General features: G+C 45.8%; 1 long non-coding RNA gene across 1 annotated transcript; it reads left to right on the plus strand.

The window, feature by feature from the left end:
- The first annotated feature begins 121 nt into the window (after window positions 1–121).
- LOC114678264 (uncharacterized) lies at window positions 122–12,341 on the plus strand. The gene is made up of 3 exons (XR_003729580.2): window positions 122–337; window positions 7,082–7,191; window positions 11,348–12,341. It is a non-coding gene; the product is annotated as an uncharacterized LOC114678264 (long non-coding RNA).
- Window positions 12,342–15,119: the final 2,778 nt, after the last annotated feature.

Below are 15,119 nucleotides of genomic sequence, written 5' to 3' on the forward strand. Positions count from 1 at the left end.
TTGCCGCGGCCCACCGCCCCCTCCTTCCTCCCCTCTTCCGCCCGCCCCCTGCCCCCTGCCTCCGCCTTCTCCCACCCCCTGCCCCTCGCGACTTCCCCCTTCCCCCCGCCTCCGGCGCCGCCCCCTCCTCCTCCTCGTCCTCGCAGCCCAAATACGCGACACCTGGAGCAATAGCAGCCGCCCGGCGGCCTGGGCCTCATTACAGGCCGGCCCTTATCGCGGCGTGCATCACATTATTTCATTTCAAAGAATCCGCAGAGAAACCCGTCCCGGCCGACAACAGAAAGTAAAAACACAGCTGACTCCCATTAGGGCCCTCTCACAGGCTCCGCGTGAGGTAATGAAATATGGAAGCGGTGAGATATGTAATGCTTTATTAAGCGGTCTCAGCTACAACGGCGTGCATGCCAATTACGCCTGCAGGCTACCGCCCGCCCCCGGCCGCCGGACCACCCAGCGCGCCTCCCCCCGCCCCGGACGGGGAGAGGAGGAGCCAGGGGAGGAGTGGGGAGGAGGCGGGAGGAAGGGAAGGATGGGGAGGACAATGGGGGAAGAAGAGGGAGGATGGAGGAAGGGGGTGTGAGGGAAGGAGGAGGGAGGAAGAAGAGGAGACAGCGGAGGTGACTAGTGCCAACTCTGGGTCACAGCCTCTGTGGCCTGAAAGCCAGGCCTGTTCTCTTCCCCAGGCCAGTAGGGCCCTGGGAATCTCAGAGCTGGAGGACACCTAGATTCCTAGAAGATCACAAAACGGAATGGCCAAAAATAAGGCTCAGAGAGGGAAGGACACTCACTGAGGTCACACAGATGAATCCTGAACAAGGTTGGAGGGAAATCAGGCCTTCTGTTTCTTTTTTTTCTTTTTTTTCTTTTTTTTTTTTTTGAGACGGAGTCTCGCTCTGTCGCCCAGGCTGGAGTGCAGTGGCCGGATCTCAGCTCACTGCAAGCTCCGCCTCCCGGGTTTACGCCATTCTCCTGCCTCAGCCTCCCGAGTAGCTGGGACTACAGGCGCCCGCCACCTCGCCCGGCTAGTTTTTTTTTTGTATTTTTTAGCAGAGACGGGGTTTCACCGTGTTAGCCAGGATGGTCTCGATCTCCTGACCTCGTGATCCGCCCGTCTCGGCCTCCCAAAGTGCTGGGATTACAGGCTTGAGCCACCGCGCCCGGCCTCCTGTTTCTTAAACTAGATAGCTTCCATTCTATCACACTGCCTCTTCTTTTTCCGCTAATAATGTCTAAATGGCAAAGTCCCGGCCTTGTTGTGTGGATGAGAGACGTGCTCATTTTTTACATCTGCCCTTCTCACGCCCTGAAATCCTCTGTGTTCCTCCCCCTCCACCGCCCCCTACAAAACATACACACTCTAACTGATCCTACCTGTTTGCCCAAGAACACCTCATTTATTCAGTAATAAGAAATGAACAGCTACTGTGGCCAGGTGCTGAAGAAACAAAAATGAAACATTCATGCTCCCTGCCCTGGAAGAGCTCACAGTCTGGCAGGTGAAAGTAACACCTAAACCAGTAAGAGAGAGTGTGCAGCCTTAGTGGAGTGGCTGTGGCATAAAGGGAATCAGGCAGATCTGTCCAGAACGTCAGGGAAGCCCCAGGAGATGTGATGTTGGTACAGTCTTGTGAAGTGAATAGGAGTCAGGAGAACAGGAGGAGAAAGGCCTGAGAAACCTGCCTATGAAAACTTTGGAGCACTGAGTATCCACAACTCATTCAAGGAATGACTAATATTTTTAGGAGGAAGAAACAGGACCAGCATTAGCTAAAGCATAGAGATAGACAGCACCAGAGGTTTTGTTAAGGTAAATTATTTAAATCAGTGAAAGGCAGGGTACTCATTCATTCCTTGGTAATTGTTTTTCTTTTAACCTTGCTCCCAATAGAATTTCTCCAAGCTATTCATACTGTGTTAGAATAGAAAGATCCAGACCTCTGTTTTCATCATACAGGTGACATTACCCCCATTTTACAGATGAGGCTCTGAGAAGTCATTTGTATCACACAGAAAAAAAAAAAAAAAATGGGACTTTCATTTATTGTGAACTTAGTATGTGCCAGGTACTGTACTCAGCATTTTATATACATTTATTATCTCATTTGATCCTCAAAAAAAAATTCTATGAGAACGTTTCCTAAAACTAACTTCTTTCACTCTTTATGTCTTCGGACAGGCTGTTCCTCCTGTCTTACAAGTCTTCCTTTTTCTTTACCTGATGCACTATTTAGGCTTCTGGCTAAATAATGGGCTTCAGACAAAAGAGCCAACAATACACTAGTTCAGATAGGGTAGAAGTTTATGCACCTCTCATATAATGGCTTGGAGATAGGCATGTGGCCCAAAGTGAATGGGACAGGTGTGCTCACCAAGCTTATCTGGGGGCTCAGGTTCATTCTATTTTGTTATCCTACCATCTCCTTATGGCCAAAACTTGTTCACCCATCCTATGGCCACATTCCAGCCATGGGAAGTGGTGGCAAGTGATTTCACTTCCACTTGCGTTTAGTTAGTATAGAAACTCAGTCCCATGGGCTTCACCTAGCTGCAAGGAAGGATGATAATTATCATCTCTAACTAAGTGGCCATGTGTCCTGCTAAATCTGAGAGGAATATTTCTGTTATTTAAAGGAAGAAGAGAAGATCAAAATGGGGAATGAACAACATATGCCACCACCCCTACTTGTCATTTATGGTCCAGTTTGTTTCCTCCTCTGTGAAGCCTTCTTGGATACCTCCCCAAGAAGAATTAATTATCCCCTCATCTGCGTGTTTCTTTTGGTTTTTTTTTTTTTTTTTCTTTTTCTGAGACGAGTCTCACTGTCTCCCAGACTGTAGTACAATGGCACAATCTCAGCTCACTGCAACCTCTGCCTCCCGCATTCTAGTTAGTGATTCTCCTGCCTCAGCCTCTCAAGTAGCTGGGATTACAGGTGCCCACCACCACACCCAGCTAATTTTTGTATTTTCAGTAGAGACAGGGTTTCACCATGTTGGTCAGGTTGGTCTCGAACTCCTGACCTCGGGTGATCCACATGACTTGGCCTCCTAAAGTGCTAAGATTATGGGTGCGAGCCACTGCGCCCAGCCCATCTGTGCTTTTATCCAGTCCCTTGTACTTTGCTGCTTTATACTTCTCAGTTTACAGGCCTATTTCCCCAGCTGGCCCTTTAAGCTGTTGTCTCCTCATCTGTAATAATACACCCTATAAATAATGATCACTTGCTATGTCCTAGGCACTCTGCTAGGCAAGTCTGGTTTTCTTCTTCTTGTTGTTGTTGTTTGTAGAGATGGGATTTCACCATGTCGCCCAGCCTGGTCTCGAACTCCCAAGCTCAAGTGATCTGCCTGCCTTGGCCTCCCAAAGTGCTGGGATTACAGGCATGAACCACTGCGCTCAGCAAGCTAAGCAAGTCTTATGCATTAACTAATTTAATCTTCCCAGAGCCCTGGGGATTTCCTTCTTTGTAAAATGAGAATAATAATGATATTGACTTCATAGGATTGCTGTGAGGATTGAAACTGGTATTGAAATGGGTATTCAGTACATGCTTAATGCTTAATAAATAATAGCTACTACTATTGTGTAAGTATGGATTAATAAATCTACCAATGTAAGGGGTTAGTCCAGTTATAAACTATGCTCCCTGCCCAACACAGCTAACAGCTGACCTATAAACATTAACCTTACACCAGGGTATGTAGGCACCTAAAGGTGCAAGGTCAAAGAGGGGCTCTTGGTAAGGTGGGAAGTATTCTATGAATACAAAATACAGTCAGCCCTCGTTATATGTGGGTTCCTATTTGCAGATTCAACCAACAGTGGATCAAAAATACTCCAGAAATTAAAAAATAAATAAATACATAACAATATAACAATCAAAATAATATAAATGTTTAAAACAACTATTTACACAGCATTTACATTGTATTGGGTATATAAGTAATCTAGAGATGATTTAAAGTACACTGGAGGTTATATGTGTAGGTTGTATGCAAACATTATGCCATTTTATATATGCGACTTGAGCTTCTGTGAATTTTTGTATCAATCTCCCCTCAGATACGAGGGATGACTAGATCACAGTCCTGGAAAGCACTACTGTTATTTCCCTACCCTCAGGTAAAAAAGCGAATTTACTCAATCTAGCCAGAACCATGGATCAAAGCAGACTGAGCACTGTGTTACATTGCTTCCAGAAATGTTGCTTAATATAGTATAATTTCTATTTTAATGGAGGGGAGGGGACAGTAACTGATTAGATACAGTGCATAAATTGCTGGCCACAGAGATTGACCACAAAAGAAAGATTATAGTTTGGACACATAAGCTATTTTAGACACTATCACTACCTGGTGGCAGCAAGAAGTATTGCAGGCATAGAATCTCATTCAGTCAAATGAGGCAAAAATTCCCAAATAACCAATTTTGAATTGTTTTAATATGCTAGATATAATCAGGACCTTTTGGAAACATTTGGCTTTCTCTCTCTTATCAATAAGCTACCCCAGGCCATTTCCATTGTTCTTGGCCACTAGCATTTCCTGTATTTGTTCTTCTTTACACTTTAGAATTTCTGAAAACAGAATGTGTTTTACAATAATGGGTCAGCCTCCAAGAGAAACAGTAAGTTGTCAGATAGTTCTCTCATATATATGCAATGTTACTTCAATTGTGTAATCTACAATGATAATAATATACAGATTGACTGTTAAATTTAAATCCCTAATTATTGCTCTAAGTATCCCACAAAAATATTAAATTTGGTGCAAAAATAAAGTTGGTGTTTATCCAAGAGATGGACTGTTACCCACCAGTCAGTGCAGTAACTGGCAGTTAAACTTGCCCAGGCTCCCTGAATATATCAGAGAATTTCCTGAGATGGTTCTGACAAATTGATCCTTCAAGTCCTATAACTTGAGCACTAAACACCTGCCTATCAAAGCGTCCAGCTAACTTTCAAGAAAAGCTATTTAACTTCCAGAAATATGCAATGCAGATAATGGGGCAGAAAGGAGAACTGGGTGTTTATTCAAAGCAGAAATGCACACAAAACACCAATATTATTCAATATATCTTGAGATCATACTGTTAATTTTAAAGAAATAAAGTTCACATCCATGAGATACAAAAACAGCACCATGGCTATGGTATTCTGCATAATTGCTGATGACCTAAAGGAATTCAACAGAATAGAGATGTTCTATTATGCCCTCAAACATTGATTGTGATCCTGAAAAAAAAAGCGACCAACTGTAGAAACAACTGTGTGTTATCAGTTATTTGTCTTAAGTATGTATTTTTAATGTGCAATTCTCCCCAACTCCAAAGTGTAATTAAATCAATAGGGTATCTTACAAGTTGTAGTGCCTTAGTATCAAGAAACTCCAATTTCAGTTGACACTAAGCTGCTCTTTAGAGAAGAGGTGTTCAATATCTCATTAGCCACTGGGTTCTGACACTCATTCTAGCATTAAGTTCTCCCAACCGTGACATAATAATAATAACAATGATGATAATACTACCAATAATACTAATGAACACCTGTATAGTACTTTACTATTTCCAGAGTGCCTGCATGTATTTTCTCATGTCATCCTCACAACAGTTCCTGAAGACAGCTGCTTTTTATTGATGAGGAAATGGGGCTCAGAGAGATGACCTGGCCTAGTTAAGGTCACACAGTGTGACTAACACCCGCCATACCCCTCTACTCCACACATCGTCATCTTACCACACAGGCCTGACTTCCTTTCACTCTTTCTTCATCCCTTCTCTGTCTGTTTCCTTTATCTCTCCAGGCATCTCTGTCTTCTGTCTCCATCTCTCTCTATCCCTGTCTTTAGGGCTCATTTTCCTGTTTCCTTTCTCTTTTTTCTATCTCCCCCTCTCTCTGTTTTATGATTCTGTCTCTCTTTAATTTTCTGTCTTATTGCTTTCCCTCTATTTTTGCCTTCTTATGCCTGTCTATTCTCTCTTCTTCTCCCCTCTTCCTCTCCTCGTCCTCCTCCTCTTCCTCCTTCTCTCTCTCCATCCCTTCCTCCTTCCCCTTGTTTCTTAGAGCCTGAAGATGAATGTTTTGTATTCTGACAGGCAGCATCTTTCTCTTCTCTGGGGATAGACCTAGGCAAGGAAGGAGGGAAAGGAGCATGGGGCAGCAATGAGGAGTCACCTTGGCCTTTGTCGCCCCCTAGAGCCTACTCATTCTGCCCAATCTTCCTGCCCCAGACTTTAGCCCCAACCAGTGACTGTTGGGGAGAAACCAACTAGGAACCAGCCTCCACATATTCTACCTGAGTGTCTGGGGGGGGGGGAGTTAAATGGAGAGTTCTGGGCATTTTGACAAGGAAAATATAACTAACACCACACTTGGAGTCCCTAGAGCTGTGTTAGAATCACCTTGTCTTTCTGAGCCTCCATTCCTCACCCATGAAGTGGATTACCTTGCAAGGGCTGCTTTTAGGTATTGATTAAGGCCATGACTGTGAAAACACCTGCCATATGACAATTGCTCAATAAATATTTGTTGATTTAGACACAGAGTCTAACAAAAGGAAGATTGTTTAAGAGTGAAACAGTAGAGAAGGAAGAAGTGTTTAGAGTATGAGAGATGTTACATCAGCTTCATGTTCTACAGTTGCAGAAGTGACCACAAATTCTTCCTCTTCCATCAAGAGATGGAGTCTATGTTCTCACCTTTGAATCTGGGTTGGCCGTGTGATATACTTTGGCCAATGGATTGTTAGCAAATGTAATGCAAGCAGAGGCTCTAAAAGTGCTTACACATCTAGTGTTCTCACTTATAAATGGGAGTAAAGCTATGAGGACACAACAGCACAAGAATGATACAATGAACTTTGGGGACTCAGGGTGGGGGGAGTTGGGGGGAGGGATAGAAGACTACATATTGGGTACAGTGTACATGGCTCAGGTGATGGGTGCACTAAAATCTCAGAAATGACCACTAAAGAATTTATCCATGTAACCAAAAACTACTTGTACCCCAAAAACTACTGAAATTTTTTTTTAATTTTAAGTGCTTACACATTGAAGTTTACCTATTCTTGCTGCCTTTAGAAGACTGTGACTACCACTATGTGAAGAATCCCAGTCTGGCCTGCTGGATGATGAGAGATATGTGACCCTTGTACCCTTGTCACCCCAGCCATCAGCCAGCCAACCGCCAGGTATGTGGATATGGCCATCATTGCCATCTAATCACATGCTTGAGTATATTGGTTATTTATAGCTACATAACAAATTACCCCCAAGGCAGCTTAAAACCATATTTCTTCCCTCAGTTTTTGAGGGTCAGAAATCTGGGAGAAGTTTAGCTGAATGATTCTGGCTCAAAACATCTCAAGGTTGCAGATAATTTGGTTATCTCAATACTAAACTGGGACTGGTGAATCTGCTTTCAAGCTCGGTTACCTGATTATTTGCAGGCCTGAGTTCCCATCTGGCTACTGGGCAAGGGCTCTAGTTCCTCACCATGTGGGCCTCTCCATAGAACTGCACACAATCTGGCAGCTGCCTTCCTCCAGAGTAATTGATCCGAGAGAACAAGAAAGCATGAATGAGAGTGCCCCATACAGAAGATGCAGCCTTTTATAACCTAATCTCAGAAGTGACATACCATCATTTCCACTATTTGCTAGTGATCACAGTGCAACCATGCTATAGCATGGGAGAGAACCACCCAAGGATGTGAATACCAGTAGACAGAAATCATAAAGGATCATCTTGGAGGCTGGCTGCCACAATGCATCATAAGTTCAACTGAGACTAGCAGAAGAACCAAGTGGCTAAGCCCAGCCCTGATTGCCAACCCACAGCTTTATAAATGGTGTTGTCATAAGTTTCAGGGTAGCCAGTTAAGGAGAAATAGATAACTGATGCAAATACCATATGCCCCAGCATCACCTTCTTGTTTATCACTCAATTTAGACTTGTTTACCACTAGTCTAAAAGAGTTCCTCACCAGTCACCAGCAGGGTGGATCATGTCTGTATAAGCTGAGTCACTCTGCAGAGTCTGCAGAGGGCTTGACTCTGGCTGCCACTCAGCCCAAGAAAGCACAGGATGGGCCAGTCTCCTACTGACTGTGGCTGCTCCCCAGACAGAGAGCTCCCACCTCCATTCTACCCAGCCGTCTTCCTTCTCTGGAACCACCTCCTAGGTAAGATGAGTCTTTAGAAGACAGGCATATGAGACCAAAGGAGGCGGGGCTAGCAAGAGCAGGAGAAAACAGTCAACACCTGCCACACTCTGCCTTTACTATGGAGTACAGCCATGACTCAACACACATTGCAAAGCATGGTGCAAGCCTGCTTCAAGGAACTGAACATCAGGACCTGAAAGGTCCTCAGCAATAAGCCTCCTTAACCCCTTATTAAACAGATGAGGACATTTCCCCAAAGTCACACCATGAACCTGCAGCAGCAACAAGGTTAAACCCAGCACTTCTGTTCTCAGCCCTGGGCTTGTTTCATTGCAATATACAAAGAGCACATTGCAACCCTGATGACATTTCTGTTCAGAACAGAATGTATTTTTAAATATTGCCCGTCTGGGAGTCAGAGAACAGCCTAGGGCAACAAGGAAGAACCAGCAAGAACAGAAAAGGGAAAGGTGAACTTATTACCTAATTACTTCTCACTAGTGTGACACCCTCCTGCCCCTTCTCCCCACTCCTTGCAATCCAGGACTCCTGCCTGCTTATATAACCAGACCCCACTGAGGCATTTACCCGAACCTACACTTCCCAAGAGACACATGTCAATAATAGAATATCTGAATCAGAAGCAAGAATTCTGGAATCTTAGCATCTCAGAAGAGGAAGGAACCCTCTCCTGGACTGTACTCTCTTCATGACAAGTGGCCTTTCAATCTCTGCTACATACTCCCAGGGACCAAGAACTCACCACTCCTGAGTTGGCTGGAAAGAGTTTTGGAAACAGATCTACCTCAGTTCAAGTCCTAGCTTTGTGACAGACAGCTGTGCAACCTTTGATAAGTCATTTGACCTCTCTACACCTCATAGTCCTCCTCCACAAAATAGCAATAATGCCACAACAGGTTTATTGTGATAATCAAATAAATAAGTTTATCAATGCATGCAAAGTTCCCGGAAAGTAATCAGTACACCTGAGATTAGGCAGATGAGATAGGCAGAAGCTAAGAACTGCAGACACAAGGATCCTTTCCCTTAGCAGTATCTGCTTCCCACCTGAGTACCCCACACCAAACATGCAGAGCTGCAAGACATTTAGGGTGCCCCTGAGGTTCCTCCTCAGACACAGAAAGTCAACAAAAGTTACCTGTCATCTCAGGGATGCAGGAAGGGACTGGGCAGTAGGATACCAGAGAGTGAGAAGGAGGGGATTGCTCAAGTGGATGTGTCAGGCTTAGAATATCCAAGGATAAGGGAAGGGAGAGAGAGAGAACGATTGCAGATATGCACTAGTGAGGGGTGATGGAAAGGTTTTAGCAGGAAGTCACATGGACAGAGCTAAGATCCCACAGCCCGGGCACTGGTTGAAAGGGGTTAAGAAATACCTCCCACCAGGCATGGTGACTCACGCCTGTAATGTCAGCATTTTGTGAGGCCAAGGTTGGAGGATTAATTGAGCCCAGGAATTCAACACCAGCCTGGGCAACATAGTGAGACCCCATCTCTACAAAAATTAAAAAGTTAGTCAGGCATAGTAGTGAGTGCCTGTGGTCCCAGCCAGTTGGGAGGCTGAGGTGGGATCATTACTTGAGCCCAGGTGGTAGAGGCTGCAGTGAGCTATGATTGTGTCACAGCACTCCAGCCTGGGTGAAACAGCTAAACGCTGTCTGGGAAAAAAAAAAAAAGGGAGAGAGAGAGAAAAGAAATAACTCAACACTGCTGTGAAGGCTAAATAAAGGCCAATCACAGCTTTGTTCCTTCAACAGCAGAAGTTGGCAACTCCAACATATGAAATCAGAGGCATGAGCCATTCAGATAGAGAATTTGACACTGGGGGGGCAGGGGTGCACCTCTCAGCATTCATATCATCTGCCACAAAGCAAAACAAATTTGCAAGCCAGTCATTGAGTGTGGGAAGTTGCTAGGGAGCAAGGGACAGGAAATGGAAATTGATTACACCTTCCCATTGTCATTCACGCACAATATACAAACTGCCACAGGAGCCTTTTAATTTAGTGTGCTGCCTCTGTGGTTCATTTTCGTGTAATTAAACAGCTCTGAGGCCTTCCTGGGCTTGCTCTTGAGCTCACCATTTTCCACTGCCCCTTCACATCCACCTTCCACCCTTCTTGCTCTCTTCTGTGCCTCCAAGGCTGGCATGTAAGGACCACACCGATAGGACAGTGGAGACTTGGCAGAGTCAGAGGGAAAGCTGGCACACCAGGAGTTGGCACATCCCTCTAATTGGAAAGCCACAGCCCCTGGCAGCTAACACCTGCCATAGAACGGTCTCTCCAGTTTTCAGTACCTAGCGGTGGTAATAGCTTCCTGATATGACCGGCCCCAGAATACTGCCCCATCCCTTACTGCTTTTCCCAAGCCCTGCCTACACTTTTGTAAATAGTCCCTTTTAGAAATTCTCCTCCATACCTAGAATAGGCAAATTCACAGAGATGGAGAGTAGAACAATGGATACCAGGGGGAGGGGAAGAGAGAATGGGGAGTTCGTGTTTAAAGGGTACAGAGTTTCAGTTGGGGAAGATGAAACTGTTCTGGAGATGGATGATGGTGATGGTTACACAACAGTGGGAATATACTTAATGCCACTGAACTGTATACTTATAAGTGGTTAAAATGATAAAGTTTATGTTATATACATTTTACCAACATTATATTAAAAAAAAACTCATCTACATTAGCCAACCTTAGCATGCCATCTGTTTCCCCCTGGCATCCTGCCTGAGAAGTATTTTCCCCCAGCGCTGTTTTCCCCAGCAGGTCCAAAGTCTGTGAATCTTGGACCATGGGAGTTTCAGGACACTGACCTCAAGGTCAGGGCAGCTGGACTCCCACAGGTTATATGCTCACTGAATGCAATGGAGACCACTGAAACTGAGCTGAATAGAATGGACACTCCTGTGTATGGACAGTCCATACACTCCATTCAGCTATGGACTGAATGTTTGTGTCCTCCTCAAATTTCATATGTTGAAACCCCAATCTCCAGTGTGAGGATATTTGGAGGTGGGGCCTTTGAGAAATTATTAGGGTTAGATTAGGTCATGAGGGTAGAGCCTTCATGATGGAATTAATGCGCTTGTAAAAAGAAAACATGAGATCCCAATAACTCCCCTCTCTCACCTCTCTCTCTTTCTCTCCCTCTCATACAGCAAGAAGGCAGCTGTCTGCAAGCCAAGAAGAGAGCCCTCACCAGAACCCAACTAAGCTGGAAGCTGGCACCTTGGACTTGGATTTTCAGCCTTCAGAAGTGTGAGAAAATTAATTCTTTTGTTGAAGCCACACAATCTATGGTATTTTGTTATAAGAGCCCAAGCAGACTAACATACCTGGGAGGGTGCATAATTCTGGGCTCCCACAGACATACCTGGACAGGATGGTCACACATGGGGATATTCATGACCTGGTCCGCAAACTTGGTTCCAGACCAATGTTTCTTGTTCTCTGATTGTTTCACATGCCAGTTCCAGCTCCTCACACAACTGGGGGCCAGGAGATAGATCCTTACTCTGCAAATGTCTATGTGACCTTGGGCAACTCTGTCCCGTCTCTGGGCCTCTGTTTCCCTTTTTTACAATAAAGGAATTAACAGTGATATTCAGACTTTTAACCAGAAGAATCCATTCTTCAAATGAAACCTTAGAGAGAAGCTCAAAGTCAAAGTATAATAGTCAGGGCTACTCAGGCTGAGGATGGGGTGGGAGGCCCAGAGCTCCGCTTCTTTCCTACATACCCCATCCTGGTAATTTCCAGAAAATACCAGTGGTGTAATTTCTGAACCTAGGGGTCCATGAGGCACAGTTTGATGATCACTTTTCTAGGTGGCCCTCTTTGGCAGGGTGTGGTGGGGACAGTGCTGAGCATGTGTGCTCAGTGTAAATGTTTGTCAGTGAATGAAAACAGAACTGGGAAGCACACACAACCCCCTGCCCTCTCCCCTCTGCCTCATTTCTCACCCCTCAGAACTGAGTGGAGGAGACTTGGGCCCAGGCCTACAGTTCACTAAACAAGGCTCCTAACCACTCACTCCCTCCTCACCCTGCAAGACTCACTCCCTCCTCACCCTGCAAATAATACTCTGGTGGATGAGGAATTGCCAAGCCCTTGTCTGCCTCCCTCTTGATGGGAAACTTGCAGTTCCCTGGCCGGGGCAGCCTGTTACCTCTGAACACAAGCAAAGGGGCCAGGCTGGGGCCAAGAACAATATTTTGTCAGTGAGTCTATTATAAAAATAATGGAATAAAAGAAACCATCCTCAATAAGTGATGTGCAAGCTTCCCTTCGATCTGCCACAGCCTGACAAGGGCTGAGATGGCCCTTCCAGAACGGGCATGCAGCCAAGAGCTTTAAATAATCATTAAAAATATGTTTGTGATTTATCACCGGGGGACAGGCTGGGCGTGAGGCTGCGAGGCAGCAGCTCCTTCAGCACCACACCACAGACCTCACAGCCCCGCCCCTTCCCTCTTCAGCTCTGGCAAGAGGGGAGATGGGCATGGTCACCCTCACCCTCCCAGGTAATCTCTGAGCTGTGGACTTCCCAAAGGAGAGGAAATATCCAACTGTAAAAGGTCTATCTCCCTCCCTTCTGGCCAGAGGAGAGCAAATCAAGGTCATGTCCAATGTTTCCTGTGTGTTTAAGGCATTGTTCCAGGAACTGTACACGTATCACCTCATTCAATCCTCTTGACAACCCAGTGAGCCCTATGCTAGTGTGACTGTGCCATTTTAAGTCTGAGCAAGCTAAGGCATAGAGATTGTAATGTGCTCCCTGAGAAGTGGAGGGGTAGGGATTGGAACCTCATGTGCTTGGCTCCAGAGTGCCCTTAACTGGGATTTCATGATGCCTCCTAGATGAGGGTGGGGCAGGGCCTTTCCCCTGCCTTCATTCCAGATTCCCAATCACCACCCCACTTGGTGCCTTCAGGGCCTCTGTGCAAAGGGAATCCCAGCATCCCTCAGCCCCAATTCCATTTGTCATTTATACCCTGTGAGTAGTAGACATGGAAGCCCCTACTTAGCCCGGCTCTCCTGTATATAACACCTCACCTTCAAGGCCCTTTCTGAGTCTCCGCTGAGGTAAGGGGCAGAGAAACCCCTCAAAAATGGAAGATGGCCAACCAAAGTGTGGAGGATTCACCTAAAGGCCCCTGAGTCCAGTACACTTGATGCTTTGTGGCTCTCCACGAAGCTGGAGGTGGTCATGCGTGCTTGGCCAAGAAGGCCCCTCCCAGGACTACAGAGCAAAGAGGCATGGCTGGGAATCAGAACACTGGCGTCTTGGTCCCAGCTCTGCCCTGGACTTGCCTAGAAACCTGGACAAGCCTAGAAACCTGGACAAGGCACTCCTCTTCCTTGGGCCTCAGCTTTATTTTCTGATAAATGATCATGAAAATACTATTTTATCTTCCAAGGCTTGTAAGAAAGTCAAAGAAGGAAATTTGTTAAGTGGGAGGAGAGGAGGAAAAGAATTTGCAAACTGTAGGGTGCTGGGCCTGTGGAAGGGACTGTTATTATTATTATTGACTTCCCAAGTGCCAGCAGACTTCCTCCCACATGAACAACTCTCAGGTCAATTAATGCCAGCTTCAAATCCTGGGCCATGCAGTTGGAGCTGGGTTGAAGATGCCTCCTGAGTCAGTGATAGCTCCTCAGCAAGCACAGCTCTTCCTGGAGACAGAGCCTTCCTCAGCAGGTGAGGACAGTGACAGCTGTTCCCCAAAAGGCCCACGCTGACCTAAAGAGATAAGTCCTGGCTTATCATGAGTGACAGACAGACCAGCCAAGGATGGCCTTGTTCACCAGTGGACGACTCTGTTTACTCATGTGGCTCCCTGCAAAGCTGGACAGACAGTCTCATGTCACTCTAACACTCACCTGCCCTCAGAGGACAGTGTGCCCTTCAGCCAGAGGTCCACAGTCAGCAGCAGCCCCAGCCCCGCTCTGGGTGCTTATCCTGCTTTGCTGCCCAAAAGCTGCACTCACCGGCCAGTGCCCAGGGCTTTGCTCACATTGAATCTTCAGAGTTACTGTGTGGTCTGTATGGCTGATGCCCATTCTATAGCTAAAGAAACTTAGTTTGTTTTTTTTTGTTTTTTGTTTGTTTGTTTTTCCATTTTATTTTTATTTTTAAATTTATTTTTTATTATTATTATACTTTAAGTTCTAGGGTACATGTGCATAATGTGCAGGTTTGTTACATATGTATACTTGTGCCATGTTGCTGTGCTGCACCCATCAACTCGTCATTTACATCAGGTATAACTCCCAATGCAATCCCTCCCCCCTCCCCCCTCCCCATGATAGGCCCCAGAAACTTAGTTTTAAAAGGATTAGCTGGGCGCAGTGGCTCATGCCTGTAATCCCAGCACTTTGGAAGGCCGACGCGGGCGGATCACAAGGTCAGGAGATCGAGATCATTCTGGCTAACACGGTGAAACCCCGTCTCTATTAAAAATACAAAAAATTAGTGGGTCGTGGCGGTGGGCGCCTGTAGTCCCAGCTACTTGGGAGGCTGAGGCAGGAGAATGGCGTGAACCCAGGAGGCAGAGCTTGCAGTGAGCCAAGATCGCACCACTGCACTCCAGCCTGGGTGACAGAGCAAGACCCCGTCTCAAAAAAATAATACTAAAATAAAAGGATTAACTGGTCTGTATGGCTGATGCCCATTCTATAGCTAAAGAAACTTAGTTTCAAAAGGATTAACTGCCTTGGGCAGAGTCAAGGCTATTCCTCCTCCTGATCCATCATGCCTTCATCCACCCTCCCTCCCTGCCCACACCATCACTGATTCATAACATCATGTATTCAGTCATCCATCAGACATTCTTGGGTGCATCATCCTGTCCTTGGCCCACTGAGTTGGATCAGATAAGGCTCTGGCTTTCAGGGAGATCACAGTCCAGTAAAACACACTTTGAAATC

This window comes from Macaca mulatta, chromosome 1 (genome assembly GCF_049350105.2).
Source record: "Macaca mulatta isolate MMU2019108-1 chromosome 1, T2T-MMU8v2.0, whole genome shotgun sequence".
In the NCBI taxonomy this organism is placed as follows: domain Eukaryota; kingdom Metazoa; phylum Chordata; class Mammalia; order Primates; family Cercopithecidae; genus Macaca; species Macaca mulatta.